Source organism: Aethalodelphis obliquidens, unplaced genomic scaffold (genome assembly GCF_003676395.1).
Source record: "Aethalodelphis obliquidens isolate GAN/ISIS:26980383/991018 unplaced genomic scaffold, ASM367639v1 scaffold28, whole genome shotgun sequence".
Lineage (NCBI taxonomy): Eukaryota > Metazoa > Chordata > Mammalia > Artiodactyla > Delphinidae > Aethalodelphis > Aethalodelphis obliquidens.
In genome coordinates this window covers 18349256-18368911 of record NW_020837972.1, presented here as the reverse complement: position 1 = coordinate 18368911, position 19656 = coordinate 18349256, and the positions used below count along the sequence as shown (strand labels likewise).

The 19656-nt window shown below is 46.8% G+C and overlaps 1 long non-coding RNA gene across 1 annotated transcript in view; it reads right to left on the bottom strand.

Annotated features, from left to right (window-relative positions):
- Positions 1-14468, bottom strand: part of LOC113629967 (uncharacterized) — a 152395-nt gene extending 137927 nt beyond the window's left edge. The window contains exon 1 of the long non-coding RNA XR_003436768.1: positions 14359-14468. This is a non-coding gene — a long non-coding RNA (uncharacterized LOC113629967). The remainder of the gene's footprint in view (positions 1-14358) is intronic.
- Between the last annotated feature and the right edge of the window lie 5188 nt (positions 14469-19656).

Below are 19656 nucleotides of genomic sequence, written 5' to 3'. Positions count from 1 at the left end.
TGGTCAGCAGGCAGTTAACTTCCCCCACCTGCTGGGGATTTTAGTATCTGCAAAACAACTCAAGGATATGCCACAGGACATTATCTAGAGCCCTTGAGGAGGAACTAAAGGTTCTTGACTTTGTTTTTTGGCTAAACTATTATTATTTTGTCTTGTTTGACTGCCTTCCTTTGTTTCTGCATCATTTCTCACTTCTCTGATTAAATCTGCTCTTTGGAACTCAGCAAAGGCCTAAGAGGCTAAAGCTTTTCTACAAACAAGAGGCAGGGGGGCAAGGGGGTGTATTTCTCCCCGGGAAGGCCCCACAGGGTCTTGCTGGCTTTCAATTCTACCCCCCCCCCCAACATATTCTCTATCTGTTCATGTCTTTTTGTTTCCACTGTTACTCTCTAGGTCTGTCCATCGCTTTCCTGGTAAATAATTGATTTTTCTCCTAGTGGACTTATAAGTTGGTTTACTTAGGATATCCGGAGGCCCCCGTTAAGGAAATCAGCTGGTACGTACAACAGCAGGTTAAACTCTAACTACACAATCAGTGCTCTCCACGCACCAACTGCGGCAAACTATATCATTGTTCCAAAATGTCTGTTGTCCCTCCCCAAGGGAGGATTGTATTTTCTTGCCCCATGGGTAACAGCCTTGGTCACATGAGTTGCTTTGGCCAATGAAACATATGCAGAGGTGCTAAGTGTCATTTCTGAACCAACTCCATGAAGCATCTCCTGACCCCCTGCAGAATGTCACACCTCCCTCTTCACACTTGGTGTGCACGTCCCTGGTGACGGTGACGGGCTTCACTTTCCTTTACAGCCATTTGTGAGCTGTTGGCTCCTCCCTAATCACAGAGAGCCCTCTTGACGGCACAGACTGCGTCTCAGTCACCTCAATATTCCCTGTGGCAACTGCCACACCCACCCATGGCAGGTGATCAGCCTGCGTAACTGCTGCATCAGGGATGGCAAACACCTCTGGTTTGAACTGTAAGGTGAAAGTTGGGACGGTCTTCTTCCATTCCTTCTCTCCAGCCACCCTAAGACCCATTCTAATTCTAAAAATAATCACAGTGGTTTGTCAAGGGGAGATTTCCATATGCCTGTAAAACCCCATCATTGACATTTATACCTATGTCCCACTTCTTTCCACAATTCAGTATATTTTTCCACTCTTTATGCCCAGCCAATGGAAACTGGATTTAAAAATAGGCCAATGTATTACAGGAAACATCTTGATCCTAGACAAAAAAAAAAAAAAAAAAAACAGAGAGGGACCCTTCAAAAGAAATGGACGGTGTGGCTGCCCTGCCTGCTTGAGGACAGAAAGGGTCCTCGTGCCATATGTGTTGTACTTGGCTGCCCCCTTGCTGACGCTGTCCATAGCCATGTCACCAGCCTCATCCTATTCTAGCTGAGAGAGGGAGGGAGGGAGGGAGGGACGGAGGCTTTGAAGAAATAACCTTCCCAGGAAATGTCTCCTGAAGCTGTCTGCACAGGAAATATGTGCAAAGGAAGGAGGAGAAGAGAGAAATGTGGAACGGATCTAGTTTATTCTCAACTGACACATCATGGGGAACGTTTTCTATCATATTTCCTTGTTCAGAGTAGGAGATGGGGTGTTTTCCCTTCTCTCCTTCCTCTGTAACCTGCCTTTGTTTTTCTGAGAGAAGGCTTTTTTGCTCACTTCTACTCTCTCACCTGTAAGCTCTCCCTCTACTCTCTCCTTTAAGGCAAAGACTTGTTTCCGCCCTGCCTTCTAGAGTCGAAGAGACATTGACTTTTCAAGCTGGGAGGAGACTAATCAATAGTCTACAGGGCTTTCTCATTTTCTGGAGGGTGAGCATCCTAGGAATTCCTCTCCTCTTATATTTCACATCTTCCATTAAGGATTTTCAATTAAAAACCAGGACTGAAGAATCCAATTCATGAAAAGGCTCCCAACCAGAGCCCCTGAGAGAGGGATTTCTGAGCTTGGAGGGTGTTTTCTAAGCTTGAGGCAATATTTACATGGCCAAGGGCACCTCAGAAGCAGTGAGGTGTCTGTAGGGCCCTCGACATCGGGAAATGACATTTGGAGGGCCCTCGTGCATTTCACAACGCCCGTTACTTTTCAGACTGTCTGTACATCTCATCTCCTCCCACGACATCAATAAAGGAGGCAAATATTTTTTCACTTAAAAAAAAAAAAAAAAAACTGAATCCATGGGAGGTAAAATAATTTGCCAAAGGCTGTCCATCACGTTACTGCAGGGCTGGGATTCAGCTTTCCACATGCACGTATGCGGTCTCCATCCCTGTTCCTGGCACCGACTCCTAAAACCCCTGGAATTTCCTAAGTGCTGAGAGCCGTAAAGGTGTCTTTTGTTATGTTAAGGAGGTGACTTTTGAAAGGGACCTGAGGGTGGCAGCTGGTTGCCAGGGGAACCAATCACGTGATTGGAGGGTTAGAACTTTCGGTCCCACCCCCTCCCACATCCATCCTGGGAGCGGAGAGGGGCTAAAGGTTGAGTCAGTCACCAGCTGCCAGTAATTTAATCAATCATGCCTACATAATGAAGCCTCCATACCCCAGAAGGACAGGGTTCGGGGTTCTGAGAGCTCCCAGGTTGGTGAACATGTGGAGATGCCAGGAGAGTCGAATGCCCAGAGAGCATGGAAGATCCCCACCCTGTCCCCAGACCTTGCTGTACGCATCTCTTCCGTCTGGCTGTTCCTGAATTATATCCTTTGTAATAAACTGGTAATCTAGTCGGTAAAATGTTTCTCTGAGTTCTAGGAGCTGCTGTAGCAAATTAACCAAACCCAAAGAGGGGATCACTGGAATCTCCAATCTACAATCGGTGGGTCAGAAGCACAGGTGACAACCTGGACTTGTGACTGACATCTGAAGTGTGTGTGTGTGGTGGGGGGAGGCAGTCTTGTGGGGCTGGGCCCTTAACTTGTGGGATCTGATGCTGTCTCCAGGTAGAGAGTGTCAGAGTTGAGCTGAACTGTAGGACACCCAGCTGGTGTTGGGGACTTGCTTGCTGGTATGAGGACCCCTCCAAAACCCACACACAAACACACTGGAATTGGTATCAGAATTGACAGGCAGTGCCATTCAACTCTACTCTGAACAATGAAAACATTAACACTTTTTAACCCTCTCCCATTTTCCTTCCTCCAACCTCTTAATTGTTGTTGGTTGTATTTTTTTAGCTTTGTCAAGATTTATAAATATTTCCAAAATAACCGTAAGACGCCCCCTAAAAACCTCTTACTTAAGTGGATGATTCAGTACGTACCACTATTTGTAAAACTGTATTTTCTCCATTCCTGAGTTCTTTATTTCAATTTATTTCTTGGTTGGTTTGATTTCAATAAGAATATTCCCTGCTTGAGAACACTTTTTGGTTGCCTTTATAAGCTAAGGACAACGTGTCTGGGTATAAAATTATTGAGTCACAGTTCTTCTCTTTGGAGTTCGGTAAACATTGCTCCACTGTGTTCCTGCACTGATGTTGTATGAATCCTTTTGCTACCGTGTTTCCATTGCTGGGTTTTATCTTCAAATAACTTTTTCAAAAGGAAATAAAACCTCAGAATCATTAGACTTCTCCAATATTTGGAAAAGACAGCCTGTTGCCTTTACATACGAATGCAGGGAGAATCAATAACCAGAAGAAATCATCAGATATACAGAAGATGTTAGGTGGTGATAAGTGTTAACAGAGAATAAAGCATTTAATAGACATGCCTCCTCTATTTTCTAGCACTGAATATTAATGTGGAGAAGTCTAAGGTCCTATTTTCCCTTCTAAATATTATTACCTTTCATGCCCAAATGCCTGAAAAATTCATTCTCCTTAATGCTCATTTAACTGAACCCAAGTAGTTTTAGCATCAACCAAACTGTCTAAATTTTAGCAGGAACATAGTGTACTCCCTTGAGCTGAAATCCAGCACTTCCTCCATCTCCAGGAAAGTTTCTTCCCACTTTGAATACTTTTTGGTTCCACTTGTTGATTTCTCCACTCATCCTTATGTTGGATTGTTTTTGCCCTCCATAGCGCTTACATTCTTTTTAATTACTTTACTTTCTTTTTTCTATTTCCTCTGGGCCAGAGACGATTAGGGTGGACTGTCCAAAACTGTCATTTCTTTGTGGGTCAAAATCAGCAATTTCATATGGTTCAACCTAGTCTGGAGATTCCTTAGAGCTTCAGTGGTAGCTGAAGTTATGGGAACAATGCTATTCTCCCCTTGTGTCCTAAAGGAAAATCGTTCCCATAAGCTCCCATCAGAATTTGCCTTACGTCTCATTGGCTAAGACTGGGTCACATGCCCACCTCACTGACCAATCACTGTCAAAGGTAACAGCATGGACTTACTGACTTATCTCAGTCAGGATTCATCCTGTCTCAGGGCTGGACACTGGCCACCCAAACAAAACCAGGATTTGGGGTTAGCAAGGAAGAAGGAAGGATGGCTGTTAGAGAGGTGACTTAGACGGGGGGTAGGTTTAGGTGATAGCATGGCTTTAGGGGTCAGTGCTCATACAGTTTTCTGGGAGACTCATACCAACAACCCAGGGTCAGGGAATGATACTTAACTAAACTTCCTGGCTCTTCAGAGGAGGCTGGTCGCTGTCAAGGATGAAAGGGATGAGGTCAAGGGCTCAGAAAGCATGGGAGGTTCCGAAATAACATGAAGGAGCTGCCTTTCTGCATTACTGGAAAAACGCTAGGAAGAAGAGACTGGATGTCTGGCTCTGCTGCCCCTTTAACTGGCCTCATATGAACCTGTTAAACAACAGATGAAGAACGAGAGTTTTGGCGGGTTTTTTGTTTGTTTGTTTTAAGGAAAAGCGATTCAAGGACTGAGTTGCGGAGGACACTCATTTCAAAACTCTTTTCCAGGGCAGCTGGCACCTTGGACATTTTTGCAAATGCAAAGACGGAGCCTTTGCAGTAGCTTTTTACTTTCTCACAGCAGCTCCCGAAAAGGGGAGCTGCCAGCGTGAAATGAAAAGACAAAGAGAGGCTTTTCCCTCTGCCTCCTGATGTCCTTTTGGGGATCCTGATCTACCAAAGAGAGAGAGAGAGAGAGAGAGAGAGAGAGAGAGAGAGAGAGAGAGAGAGAGAATTTCCATTTTGAAAACAGGCCAGCCTACTCTTGTGTTCACTAAACTCCCCAAGCCCGGATCCCAAGGCAAGCTCACCGCCTCCTGGTCTGTAAAATGCCAAGTTAAGGAAATCTCTGCGCTCTCAGATTTTGCATCTGGAAAGCAGGGGTGAATGCATCCCCTCCTGCCCTACGGGCCATGTGGTAGAGGATAAGTGAGGTCACCTCTGAGCCAGGGATTAGTCTCCAATCCCTCCCTCCCCTCAAAACTGTTCCACAGCGCCCTCTCCAGCAGGAGCTCTGAATATTTTTAATCACGCATCCCCAGGAGGAAACCACACGAGCACTGTGTCGATTGGGTCCTTCCGGAAGTGGATGCTGAGTTAGGAGGGCAAGAGGTTCACGGGGGGTGACACCTGTGACAGACAAAGGGGAGAGGAAGCAGGACCAGGCTGGGCAGATCTGAGGGTCTCAGCCAGCCCACCAGGGCTCCAGAGCAAAGACTGCCTATTAGGGAGGTACTACGTGGGGCAGAAATGGCCAGCCCTGGGTCCCTGCCTCGCTCAGGCTGGCTGGCTGGCAGGCTGCCTCTGCTCAAAAGCAAAGATGGAGCCTAGATGCACATGTAACAGCTGGAGGCTGCAGTGGAGCAAGATCTTTCTGGAAGGCAGGTCTGAGTGTGCGCCTCCACAGTGGCCATGCATGCATGCGTGTGCGTGTGTGTGTGCGACACCCTAGGAAACAGCCCCGTGCACACGGCCCGGGGGGAGCCCTCCCCCTCCTGCTTCCTGAGTCGTGTCCAGCAGCTACTGATTATTCCTTAGACCCCCACGAGCTGCAGGGCCAGCTCTTTGCATTCACTTGTTTAAAACTGGAGTTGCAGTATCAAAACCCTATCGCTTCAGTGGGTTTTTTTTGTTTTTTTTTTTTTTGCGGTACGCGGGCCTCTCACTGCTGTGGCCTCTCCCGTTGCGGAGCACAGGCTCCGGACGCGCAGGCTTAGCGGCCATGGCTCACGGGCCCAGCCGCTCCGCGGCATGTGGGATCTTCCCGGACCGGGACACGAACCCGTGTCCCCTGCATCGGCAGGCGGACTCCCAACCACTGCACCACCAGGGAAGCCCCTATCGCTTCAGTTTTTACGACATAAACTCACAAAGGTCCGTGCCAAACTTAACTACATGCCGATCTTGTCCTTCTCTGGGTCCTGGAGTAAAGGAGCCACCAGGAGACAAGACGCTTCAGATCCTAAAAGGGGAGAAATACCTACTTTGCAAAACTGTCTCCAATCTGGCTCCACGATTATTTACTTCGCCCACGTGTTGAAAAATCCCCCAACGCGTGATTCATTCCAGAAGGGTGTGGGAAAGGTCGCACGCTCAGCCTCCAAGTGAAGCCCAGATACAGCTTCCGGTTCCGGAGGTTACAGAGAAGCGGAGCTTCCCCGACTCTTCCGGTGTGGATGCTCCCAGGACCAAGGAGCCCCAGGTCACTCCTCGGGTGCTTGAGAGGCACAGAACTGTGTGCTTGACTTATGTGCTCTCTGCTCTTCGCAAACTTAGAATGTGAAGCCAAGGAAAAGAGATAAAAGAAAACGCGGATGTAACAGCTTGGGAGGAGAGCTGAATAGTTTGATGGCAGTGGCGGCACAGTCATTTTATAACATCACACATAACACCGCGCTCATCACTGCTGGAGGCCAAGTCCCCTGCCCCCAACCCCGAGAGCAGATGTTTGTCTCGTGTGTTCATTTATCTTTTCAGAGAACTTGCGTCAGGGCCTGACTTCAAATGTTGCTTGAAATCGGCTCTCCTCCTAGTATTTAAGTTTCGTGGAGGAACTGAGGCATCACAATAGAAATATGAATTAAGGAATATGGAGAGCTGCTCTTTTTTCTTCTCTTGTGCTTTAGAAAGTCTGGCTCCTTTGTGTCTGGGGCGGGGCTGTGGTCCACAGCGACTTCTAATGTATTTGATCTGCGTGTCTTGTCCCTTGATGAAGCGCGGGCGGCAGAGACGGAGAGAAATCAAGACCTGTTGCCAATGAGCACAGAAGTTCTTCCAAATGCCGCGTGCACACACACTCTCTGCCCCGCTCCTACTTTTAGGGTTGAATCCTGATCAGTCCCGTGGCCCAGAGCAGTGCTTCTCAACCAGAGACATTTTGTGCCCCCTCCTTCCCCCCCGGGGACGTGGGACAATGTCTGGAGGCATTTTTGATTGTCACAACTGGGAGGATGCTTTGGGCCTCTCATGGGCGGAGGCCAGGGACGCCGCTCAACATCCAGTAAGGGCCCAGGATGGCCCCACAGCAAAGAATGACGCATCCCAAATGCCAGTGGTGCTGAGGCTGAGAAACCGTGGCCTCAAGTAACACAATACACGGGCAGCTTCTTATCGTTTTGTCTTGTTGCATTCTTCAACTTCATGATGCAAAAAACAAAAACCACACACCCTTGAAAATAAAGCCTTTCGGCTGGCCCTCAGGCCCGCGGCATTTCAGGATGACAGTGGCCAGTAACAGAAATGGTGAAGCTGGGGGTGGCCTTTGCGTGAGGCACCTGGGCGGCCTCCTGGGTCACCTGGGAGCCTGGCTACAAGCTCAGATAGAGGTGACTGGAGTGCTGGTTTTCCGAGAGCCCTTTCCCTCAGTCATGCCAAGGACCTTGTATACGATTTGCAGTGATTAGGTGGGGCAGGAATGTGTCTTCAGCCAGCCGGGTGCCGTATCCCTCGCACGGCTACTGCTTTGTGTACAGCGAGCTGCAGGCATTACTCTTCTGAACGGCCACACAGAGCGCCGGGCAGAGGTCAGGGAGGGGCGTAGAGGGCAGCCCCTGACTGGTCCTTGACTTAGGTGCTCTCAGCTCTTTGTGAACGTAGGACGTGCTAAGGAAGGGGAGCTGGTCTCTTGGCAGCTCTGATGGTCATACTTAGGGATGCGGGAACCCCCTCAAATCTGCAGGCCTGGGAAGAAGAAATGCCTGAGAGCCGATACTCGGCCGTCTCCTGTGTTCATCGTCATGGAGATAAATGCTTCTGTAAGAAGAGTTCTTGGCCTCCGATGAGGGCAAAGACAGAACTTCTTATGAATCAGGCGACTCTAGGATAACCACCATAGAAGAGAAACATGTCCTGGTTGCCTTGAGGGCCCTAATATGGGGAAAGATTCACTTCAATTTGAATCCATCAGCTCTAATAAATTCACTCTCTATTCATTGATGGTTGAAAAGATAATGAAAGTAGAAACAGGAGACAATTAAGAATTAAAGATAGGGCTTCCCTGGTGGCGCAGTGGTTGAGAGTCCACCTGCCGATGCAGGGGACACGGGTTCGTGTCCCGGTCCGGGAAGATCCCACATGCCGCGGAGCGGCTGGGCCCGTGAGCCATGGCCGCTGAGCCTGCGCGTCCGGAGCCTGTGCTCCGCGGCAGGAGGGGCCACAGCAGTGAGAGGCCCGCGTACCGCAAAAAAAAAAAAAAAAAGAATTAAAGATATTGCTAACTTTTAGGTTTATACTGATGGAGCTGGTGTAATCTCATTATTGCAATGAGGTCATACAGTTGGGAAAAGCCTCCCCTTTCTGACTGTCAGGCATCCAGGCATCTTGCTTCGAGACGGGCCCACCTGTGTTAGCAAAGGTGGAGACGCAGATATTCCTGCTCCCTGGTAGCCCAGGTGCAGGCACATGGCCGAGCTGTGACCACCTAGGTACCGTGCTGGGGTGAACAGTGTCCCCCCCAAAATCATGCCCACCGTGAACCTGTGAATGTGACCTTATTTGAAAATACAGCAGCCATACAGACACCCCTGCTTGGGACCTTGAACCCTGAGGGTGTGATACAGAGCCCAGTGTCGGAGGACTGGCCGCCCAGGTAAAATGGTACGAACTTTTGGTTCTTAATTTCCTTTTCCTGCCCCACCAGGAGCAAAAGAAATCTGCTTGGTTTCATCCATTTCCCTTTTTCATTCTTTCGGAGTTTCCATCCCCCGATAAACTGTTCCATGGGTGACGATGTTTTTCGAACAAAGGATAAGGTCATTCTACCCTACTGCAAACTCACCCAGGGCCAAATCACGGGGCTGCTGAGCGGGCAGCACAGAGAAATGAACCATAGCTGATCACTTCCGACTGTGGGCTCCAGGGCCAATTTCCCAGCCACTTTCCGAGTTAATTCTATCTCTGCAAGCGCCGTGTGGAAGATGGAACTTGTTTCCTAGGTGTGCACACCACGTTCCATTTTTAACATCATGGGCTCAAACATGAGGGAGAAATGGATTTTTAAAGTTGGGCGATCCCATAAAAAAGAAGCATTACACAGGGTCTTTTGAATTTTCTTGGATGGAGGGCGTGCTGCTAACTCAGCCTTAACCACTTAATACAAGAAGTTCAGGATGCATCAAACTTCATGGGCAAGTTGGAAAAGGGATTTCTCTTTTAATCCACAAGGCAGAGTGAAGTGGCTGGACTTCCACCTTACACCAAACTTGGGTCAAAGACTGTCTCAGCCGGAAACACGGACCGTGCCTGGGTGGATGCCAGGAACTGTGCCAGCCCTGCCTCCCTCCTGAGAGGCTGCAGTATTATTACCCCCATTACACAGTAGGGCAAACTAAAGCCACATGGCCGGTGTGAGACGGTTCTTGATTCAAAGCCAGAACCCATGCACTTAACTGCCCCTTGGTGACGAAAAGGGGAGTCTAAGGGAGAATGGGGGAAAAATATATAAATTTTCAGGGAAACATTTGTACCTTAAACTTAGTAAGATGTGTTGGGGGAAAGATCAATATTTATGTAAGTCGGTATATGTGTGTACAAATCAGCCTATTAACTGGGGATCTAGTCATGACCAAAGATACCACCTTACTTCAATGGACCAAAAGCATCTTATATTTTCATTTTATTTAATACATCTATTTTCACTCACTAATACCATCTCTTTCAAAAGTATGAACGAAAGATCACTTAAATCCTTTCTTTATCTGCCGCTTCATTTATTTTGTAAATCGAACAGACTTCTCCCACTGACTTATAATGTCAAGAAGGCTTTCTATTTGTATGAAAATGATTTCAGGTTTCATCTTGCTTAAAATGCATGTATTTCGGGGCTTCCCTGGTGGCGCAGTGGTTGAGAGTCCGCCTGCCGATGTAGGGGACGCGGGTTCGTGCCCCGGTCCGGGAAGATCCCACGTGCCGCGGAGCAGCTGGGCCCGTGAGCCATGGCCGCTGAGCCTGTGCCCGCGTACCGCAAAAAAAAAAAAAAAAAAAAAAAAAAGCATGTATTTCTTCATTTCAACACTATCATGCTCCTATTTAAATAATACAAATACCTCCCACTTTTAAAAAATACAGACTTTCCACTTGAGAAATACTTCCCACTTCACATATTGAAATTTGCATTTAGAGGAGATCTGGGTAGCGCCTGAGGCAGGACATGGAGCCTCTCCTTTCCTAAACCTGGGTCCGGCTCCTCTGGTCCCTCTTCTCCCCAGGCCTCACCCATGGGCCCCGTCTTCTGTCTGCTGGTCTGGCCGTAGCAAGGATCCTGCTAAGTCCCTTTAGAAAGGATCTCTTACCCTTGATATCTGATCGCCTTGTCCTACCTTCAGCAAGAATCCCGCTAAGTTGGTTTAGCAAGAATCCCTGCCCTTGATGTTTCCTCTTCTATCCAACGACCCGACCCGTCATTGACTATAAATCCCCAGCTGTCTTTGCTGTATTCAGAGTTGAGGCTGGCCTCTCCTTCACTGAGACAGTCTTGACACCTACAGTCCTAAATAAAGTCTTCTGTACTATTTTCACAAGTGTCAGAATAACTTTTTTTTTTTTGTGGCTGTGCCACACGGCTTGCGGGATCTCAGTTCCCTGACCACGGATTGAACCCAGGGCCACAGCAGTGAAAGCCTGGAATCCTAACCACTAGGCCACCAGAGAACTCCCCAGAATAACTTTTTTGTTTTTTAACAGGCAAAACATCTCACCACTTGAAACCATCTGAGTGAAAGAGTATTATTAATATAATGCAATATATTAAAAACCCATATATTTAAAAACCAATATTCAAAGTAAGAGTGCTCCGAGAGCATTCCAGAACATGCCTTCTTTCTCTACTCTCCCAGGTGGTCTTGTTCACGCCTACAGAATTCAGAGGTGATTCTCAGCCATTCCCCCCATGTCATCCCAACATAAGTCCCATCACTTCCGACTGGACCAATTGTTCTCCCCAACTCCCCCCCACTGTCCCCTCTCCTCTCCAACCCACCACCACCACCAGTCACTGCCCCACTGAAAACTCCCCCGTGGCATTCAGAATAGTGGATACGTTACAGACCTCCTAGCTCTGGGCCACCCAATCCCTTCCAGCCTTCCAAAACACATCCTATGTTCCAGAACCTTCTGGCCTTTCCACCTTTGCTCTCGACATCATGACATCCTAGAACATCCCCAGTGCCAGCTCACACCCACCTGCATGTCTGAGCTTGACTCCTCTGACCTCAGGCTCGCGCTGAGATGTGCTGTGGCTGCCTTACCTTCCCTATGGGGGCGGGAGAATCACCAGCCGGGAAAACGCTTCATTTCTTTGCCACCCACAGCGCCTAGCCCGATGAATCAGACGTGGTGGGTATTCAGTAAATGCCCATTAAGCAACTGAACAAACGTCACCATTGAATTCAGCAGGACAGAAAACACGGACGGAAAATCTGAAAAGATTTGTTTTCTAGAAGGACATTTGATCCCTGCTTGCCAGGCCTGACGAATTTAAATCATTCAAAGCGAGCAAGCGCCCTCTTGTGGCCACAGGATGACGGCACATCACAGAAAAGAGTTCAATTACGGAGTTCTGAGATTTCCCACCTGGGGGTTTTCTTCCTCCTGACCGTAGGCAGGGGCGCAAAGAAACCATTCCCGTGAGGAACCCAAGGTCAACGCAAGTGGCTCAGTAGCTCACTCGGAGAATTTAGCTCCTCCTCATGCCAACCAGGTAACAGGAACTGTGGCTACATCAGGGAATTTGATCCCTCCCGCTTGAAAAGCCCACCAACTAATTGCAACGTGGGGACCTTGATTGGATCGTGGCTAAAACAAACCAGCAGGGACTTCCCTGGTGGTCCAGTGGTTAAGACTTCGCCTTCCAATACAGGGGGCGCAGGTTCCATCCCTGGTAGGGGAGCTAAGATCACATATGCCTCGGGGCCAAAAAGCCAAAACATAAAACAGAAGCAATATTGTAACAAATTCAATAAAGACTTTAAAAATCATCCACATCAAAAAATAAATAAATAAAATAAAACAAACCAGCAGTAAGAGGCATTTGGGAGAATCAGCAACAAAAAAACCTTGTACGCAAATGTTCGCTGCAGCCTTGTTCATTAGTGACGGAAAAAAGAAACAGCCCAAGGGTCCACCAACGAATAACGGTGGTATATCCATATACTGGGATAACACACGGCGATAAGAAGGAGGAAACTATTGAGACACACACGACGTGGATGAGTATTACACATCGTGCTGCATTAAGAAGGCTCACACAAGAGTACATTCTATTTAACCGAAGTTCCAGAAGAGGCAATGGTAGGAAAAATTGGAACAGGGGTTGCCTGTGGTTGGGGGGGGGGCTTGACTGGGGCCTGGGGGAACTTTCTGGGGCGATGATAATGTTCTGTAACTTGATAGGGGTTTGGGTTACACAGATGTATGCATTTGTCTTAACTCATCAAATGTTACACTTAAAATGGGTGTTTATCATTATATATGTAAATTTTACCCCAAAAGGAACAAAACGACAACAAAAAGATGCTAAATCTTATAAATGATATGCCGATGCTGAAGTGTTTGGGGAGAAGAATACTGAGATCTGCATCTTGCTTTGAAATGCACTGAAAAGCTAAGATGGATTAATGGACAAACAGAAGGATGGCTAGATGGACAGGTACGTGATAAAGCAAACAGCAAAATGTTAATTGCAGGACTAGTGGTGGTGGATATGTATATAGATGTTCACTGTAAAATTCTTTCCGCTTGTCTGACGTTTGAAAAAAAATATGATAAAATCTTGGGTGGAAAGATATTGGGGGATATTTGGATATAGACTGAGCAGTAGATGACTGAAAAAATTCTGTTCATCTTTACGTATGATGGTGCTGCTGTGGTTAATAGGAAAATGTCCTTATGTTCAGAGATCCATATTCAAGTATTTAGAGTGAAGCGTCATAATGTGTGAAACACACTTTAAAATACTCCAGGGAGAAAATGAAGCTAAGGGCTTCCCTGGTGGCGCAGTGGTTGAGAGTCCGCCTGCCGATGCAGGGGATATGGGTTCGTGCCCCGGTCAGGAAAGATCCCACATGCCGAGGAGCGGCTGGGCCCGTGAGCCATGGCCGCTAAGCCTGCGCGTCCGGAGCCTGTGCTCCGCAACGGGAGTGGCCACAGCAGTGAGAGGCCTGCGTAGCGCAAAAAAAAAAAAAAAAAAAAGAAGCTAAAATTGCAAAATGTTAATAATTGTTGTATCCATGTGATGGATGTATGGGTGTCAATTATTCCATTTTCCGTCTTCGAAGTGTTTCAGAGTAAAAAGGAGACACGCTCTCTCAAGGAGCTTGAACTCCAACAGTGAGTGAAAGTTCTGTCCCTTTTCCCTTGTCTGCTCGCATTGTTATCTTTTTCCTTTTAAAAATTAAGTCCATGATGAGGATGAAGAAAATCCGTTGATAATGTGTCATCTGGCGATGAGCATCTCATCAGAAGGGAAGTGTAAAGAGAATGAGCGAATGATAAGATAAAAGACACAGTTAACAAGGAAGCACGTAATGCAAAGGGAGAGGACAGGTGCCTGTGAGAAGGAGGGACTTTACCTGTTCCCATAATTCTAGACAGAATATTTGCAAACATGCCCGGCCCCCCAGGCTTCCTGTCTTGGTCACTGTCATTCCCTGGTATCTACCTCCAAAGTCAAGACCGAGATGCTGCTTGCCATATCCCATCAGCCACCAAGTCCAGGGTCTTCTGCCTCCTACATCTCTCTCTCCAGTTAACCTTGTGCCCCTCAATGACCTCGTCTGTTTACTGGGCATGATGACACCTGCTTCCTGAGTTGTTGTCAGGATCGAATACTATAGCATAGTGTGTCTGCTGCAGCCAGAATACACAACTGTGTGTTTCTTTATTTCCCTTGCGCACACCTCCCTGGCACTTAAAGCCCTCTCCCAAGCTCTCTAAATATATCACCCAGATGCTTCAACTTCCAGCAATAACGTCTTACTTACAGTTTCCCCAACGCACGTCATAACTTCACGCTCCAGGTCGTCATGTAAATCAGCAGCTCTCAAAGTGTGGTCAACAGGTCCCCATGGTCCCAGCATCAGCATCCCCTGGGAACTTGATAGAGACAAAAATTCTCAGGTGCCACCCCACACCCACGGAATAAGAAAATCGGGGTGGGGCTCGGTGATCTCTTTTCACGAGTCCTCCAGCTAATTCTGAAGGATGATGAATTGTGAGAACCATTGGGGTATTCCATCTCCTCTGCTTGGAGTATGCTTTCTCATTGTACCTGTCAAACTCCTATGCATCCCTTAAAGCCCCCCTGTAGGAAGCCTCTCCTGGATCCATAGCCCTAGATAAGGTTATTCATGCTTACCTCTGCACTAACGCTGTACCTTGATCCTACTTCTTCTGTAGGTGTTCTATGACCCCGTGCTATAGTTATTTGTTTGGAAGTCTTTCTCTCCACCTAGGCTAAACAAAGGTAGTAAGGAGCATGTTTGATATCATCCTCTGTATTTTCAGCCCTTAGCAAGTAAGTGCCTTTCACTCAAGGAAAGTTCACCTGCTTAAGCTGCCTGGTGGCCCAACTAGCTGTCCAGGTGAAGCAGGTAACTCCCTAACTGATAGAGCAGCGGTTTGAGATTCAGGATACCTGGTGGAGGTGTTTGCTTTGAGTGTACTTTTATTTTATTTGAAAATCATATATATCCATCCTTCAATTTCATTTATAGGAAGAGTCGAATATTGGCAATGTTGTAACACCTTTAAATTTCTTAAATGCATTTTCTGATTATCCTTAAGCTGCAATGATTTCCCTCCAAAGATGGTAGCACTTTGCTTTCAATTCGATCCAATAACATGATGTGTGATGTGTTCACCCAGATGGTAGAAAAGACTGGCTGACATGCCTTTTGCAGGAGATGCGGCTGTTTACCAGAAGCGAGTCCTTGGCCAGGTTAAACTCTCTAATAGTAGTAATGACAGCCAATATTTACTGAACGCTCCGTCTCTGCAAGGCCCTGTACTCATCTCCCTTCAGCTTTACAAGAGCCATATGCAGTAGGTACAGATCCTATTCCCACCTTACAGGTGAGGAATCTGAGGCACAAAGAGGTCAAGCAACTTGCTCAAAATCACGAAGCTAAATAGGGGACCAGGATCACAGCCAGGAAAAGTGCCTTCAAAATCCACTCCCGGGCTTCCCTGGTGGCGCAGTGGTTCAGAGTCCGCCTGCCGATGCAGGGGACGCGGGTTTGTGCCCCGGTCCGGGAAGATCCCACATGCCGCGGAGCGGCTGGGCCCGTGAGCCATGGCCACTGAGCCTGCGCGGCCGGAGCCTGTGCTCCGCAACGGGAGAGGCCACAGCAGTGAGAGGCCCGCGTACCGCAAAAAAAAAAAAAAAAAAAAAAAAATCCACTCCCACTGTGATGGGTTTTTTGTTTTGTTTTGTTTTGTTTTGTTTTTCTGACTCGGCATTCTAAATATTCCTCCAAGGTGCCTTTCCCTTTTTTTGGTTGCTCTTTTTTCACTGTGTTTAATATACACCATGTTTACCATTTTAGCCATTTTTAAGTGTATGGCTCAGTGGCGTTAAGTACATTCACACGTGTGCAACCACCATCCATCTCCAGAGCTTTTTCATCTTCCCCAAAACAAACTTTGTCCCCATTAAACACTAACCCTCCATTCCTCCTTCCCCAGCCCCTGGCACCCACCCTTCTACATTCTGTCTATGAATTTGACTACTTTAGGTATCTCATATAAATGGAATCACATGACATTTGTACGATACTCAGCATAACGTCCTCAAAGTTCAACCATGTTGAAGCATACATCAGAATTTCCTTCCTTTTTAAAGCTAGTAGCCCATTGTGTGGATAAACCCCATTTTGCTTATCTGTTCATCCATCAATGGACACTTGGGTTGCTTCCACCCTTTGGCTATTATGAATGATGCTGCTGTGAACATGGGTGTACAAATATCTGTTGGCGTCCCTCCTTTCAAGTCTTCTGGGTACGTACCCAGAAGTGGGATTGCTAGATAGTATGGTGATTCCAGGAGACCTGGTTTCTTGCTTAGCTTTGCCCCCTCACTTTTGTAAGTCACTGAACACTCTTTCCAGTGTCCCATGCATAAAATGAAGACGGAATACCTTTTTCCCTTTGAATTACTATGACTATGACAATGATAAGTACATTAAGACAGAGATATCAGCTTCTGAACTATAAAGGGGGCTTATGAGTTCCATATATTGTTGACTGGAGGGGGAGAAAAGGAGGCAAAGAAGGAATATATATATATATATATATATTTTTTTTTTTTTTTTGGCAGTACGCAGGCCCCTCACTGTTGCGGCCTCTCCCGTAGCGGAGCACAGGCTCTGGACGCGCAGGCTCAGCGGCCATGGCTCACGGGCCCAGCCGCTCCGCGGCATGTGGGATCTTCCCGGACCGGGACACGAACCTGCGTCCCTTGCATCGGCAGGCGGACTCTCAACCACTGTGCCACCAGGGAAGCCCAGAAGGAATATTTTTTAACCACCCATAACCTCAAAAGCTTTTCTGTTCTCTAAGCTAAAATCTGCCCTCCTGGGCTGCTGCGCCGTCTAACTAACTTTTTAGCATTCTTATATTTTTAGCAGAACTTTCTTTGGTCAGATAATGGTCACTGATGAGCCCTACAGGAAAATGAAAAGGGAAGATAACGTTAATCTGCTGACACACACGCTTGGGATATTTAGAGCCAAAAGAATTGCTTTATCAATAGGCTGTCTTATCAGAGATGATTCTTGGCATGCTTCACCAAGCAGTCGTTTAGAGGTTTTTAAAAACATTGTCATTTGTAGTATGATTTACATGCAATGATCTGAGCCCTTGGAAGGAAACCCACTTTTTCAAGCCACAGCACAAGTGAAGTAATGGTTTGTAACTCAATGATGTACATGCTAGACTATCAATTTTCATTTTATATTATCTCAGAGAAATTGCCTGATGAAATCACATAATGCTTCTACTTTTTATAGAATACTACCTCTTGTAAACGCATGCACACACACACACACACACACACAGTCTTCTTAGCATTAATCATTGTATCTTTCGATCTTTTAAATCAGTGATCACTGAAGGAAGAGCCTAGAGGTAATTAACAGAACTTAGAAAGAATTCACTAAACACATGAAACAAAGTAAATGGATTTGGAGCATGAGGTTCAACATTTAAATTAGATAAGAAAGGCATAAGTCAGAGAGAGAATGGGTTACACCTTGGGACCATGAAGTTATACATGAATAGTGGTGGCTATCTTTTTTTAAAGTAATTCAGAGAACAAGTGGAGGATGGCAGTTTTGGGGTCTCCCCTCCCAGGGATAAAAATATTTAGAAAGCTGCATGGAAATTGGGGACCCGGATGGATAATCACAAGGAACCTGTTATCCCAGCTCCTGACCCGCCCCTTTTGACCACTAGAGGGGGCCATCTGTGCATTTCAAGCCACATCACCGCTTCATTTTTCCAAAGCGAAATGACTCCATTTTAACTTGGTGGACCCCGAATAATCAAGGACTTAATTTTTGGCCTCTCTAGTCAGGCAGCATAGAACTGTCAGGTTTTTAATGCCCAGCAGCTCTTATTTCTTTATGTAAAATAACTTTGGCATTTGACTCTGCCATGTTAATAAAATGTATCTCAGCAGGTTTATTTTATTAATTTTGTTCTAAAATGTATCAACTCTAGAAATAGGTGAGGGAGATTAAGAGGTACAAACTTCCACTTACAAAATAAATGAGTCCTCCGGGATGACATGTACAGCGTGCAGAATACAGCTGAAATTGTAAGAGCTGTGTACGGTGGTGATCATTTTGTAACGTAAAGAAACCTCAAATCATTATGTTGTACATCTAGAACTAACATAGTGTTGCAGGTCAATTATACTTCAATAATAAATAGATAGATGTATCAACTCCAATAAAGGCAAGAGCGACACTATTTCCAGTAAAAAGTAAATAACAAAGCAAACTGTTCTTCGGTCTTAGAGGTTTTTTTGTTTGGAAAAAGGAAAATGAACATCTCTTACTATTTTTTGGTCTTAAAAAATACCCCAAACTATCCAGAGAAGATAAACTCTTCAGTGTATGATTAATGTTCAACTATCCACGAGTGAATCAGCAACTTCTAGGTGACTATTCTTAACACAGAGAAAAAAAAAAGGACCCCAGGTTGGCTTTTTCCATCAAATGATTGGCTCTTTCCCAATCACCTACATAACTTGCATTTGCTCAAGGAATGTCAGCTAATCTGATTCTATTATTCAAAACTAAATCATGAAGGCAAATGAAATATAATTAATTCCAAAGCAACCTGTCATTTTATTATTCCATATTCGCGGGGGTTATCCGAGTGATTGCTTCACCCCTTCAGTCTGCATATTAAAATTGTGTCGATACTCAGAGGCAGTTATCAGAGGGGCCAGAGGACTCTGGGGGACGTGTACGCTATTCTGTGCATGTCCTCTGAGAGTGTGAGAAAAAGAAGAGAGAAGAGACCCCAGGTGATGCTACAGAGCTGATGAGGATCCCAAGCCATTTCGCTGCTGGGGTCCCTGATGACAGCGGCCTCTCGAGCCTCCAAGGACACCCTGCGCTGGGCACGTGAGGTTGACAACAATCTGTGTTTCCCAGGCACCTCGAAGCCCAAGGATCTCTTGAGGATCTTGATTAGCACTTCCGCTGAGATGGAAACTCTTAATGCTGGAAAGAGCTATTCACACTCGGTCTGCGTTAGGTCAGCACCTCGGCCGACGTGAGATCAGAGCACGGGGGAAATCGGGAAAAGACCTGAGAATACCGACTGGCAAATGCCCTAACGCGTGACTGAAGGCTGGAGTTCACGGGCTCTGGTTTCTGGTCCTTCCCCTCCTCAGAATGACTGTCCTGTAAGTACTATTTTTGTTTATTCATACGGGGCAGAGATTTCCATTGGGCTGGTCTCACCTGATGCTGTCGATAACTCAATCCCTGCAGGTGCATGGTCTGGACGGCCCTTGGACCTGGTCAGGAGGGGCCCCTGCCCTGGGCCCCATGCTCCAGAGGGCCCCTCTCAGACCTTCTCGGGGGCCACGGGGATGTGCCCACCTGGAGCCTTGCCTCTACACCGTGCTCCAAATATCCACACACACACCCCCACCGGATGTTCCTTCCCAAACAGCCCAGGCCTGCTCTCAGGGTCTACGGGAGCCTTTCTTCCTGTGCACCCCCCTCCAAGCGAGCTGCTGCTAGAGATACCCCAGCCCAAAGACC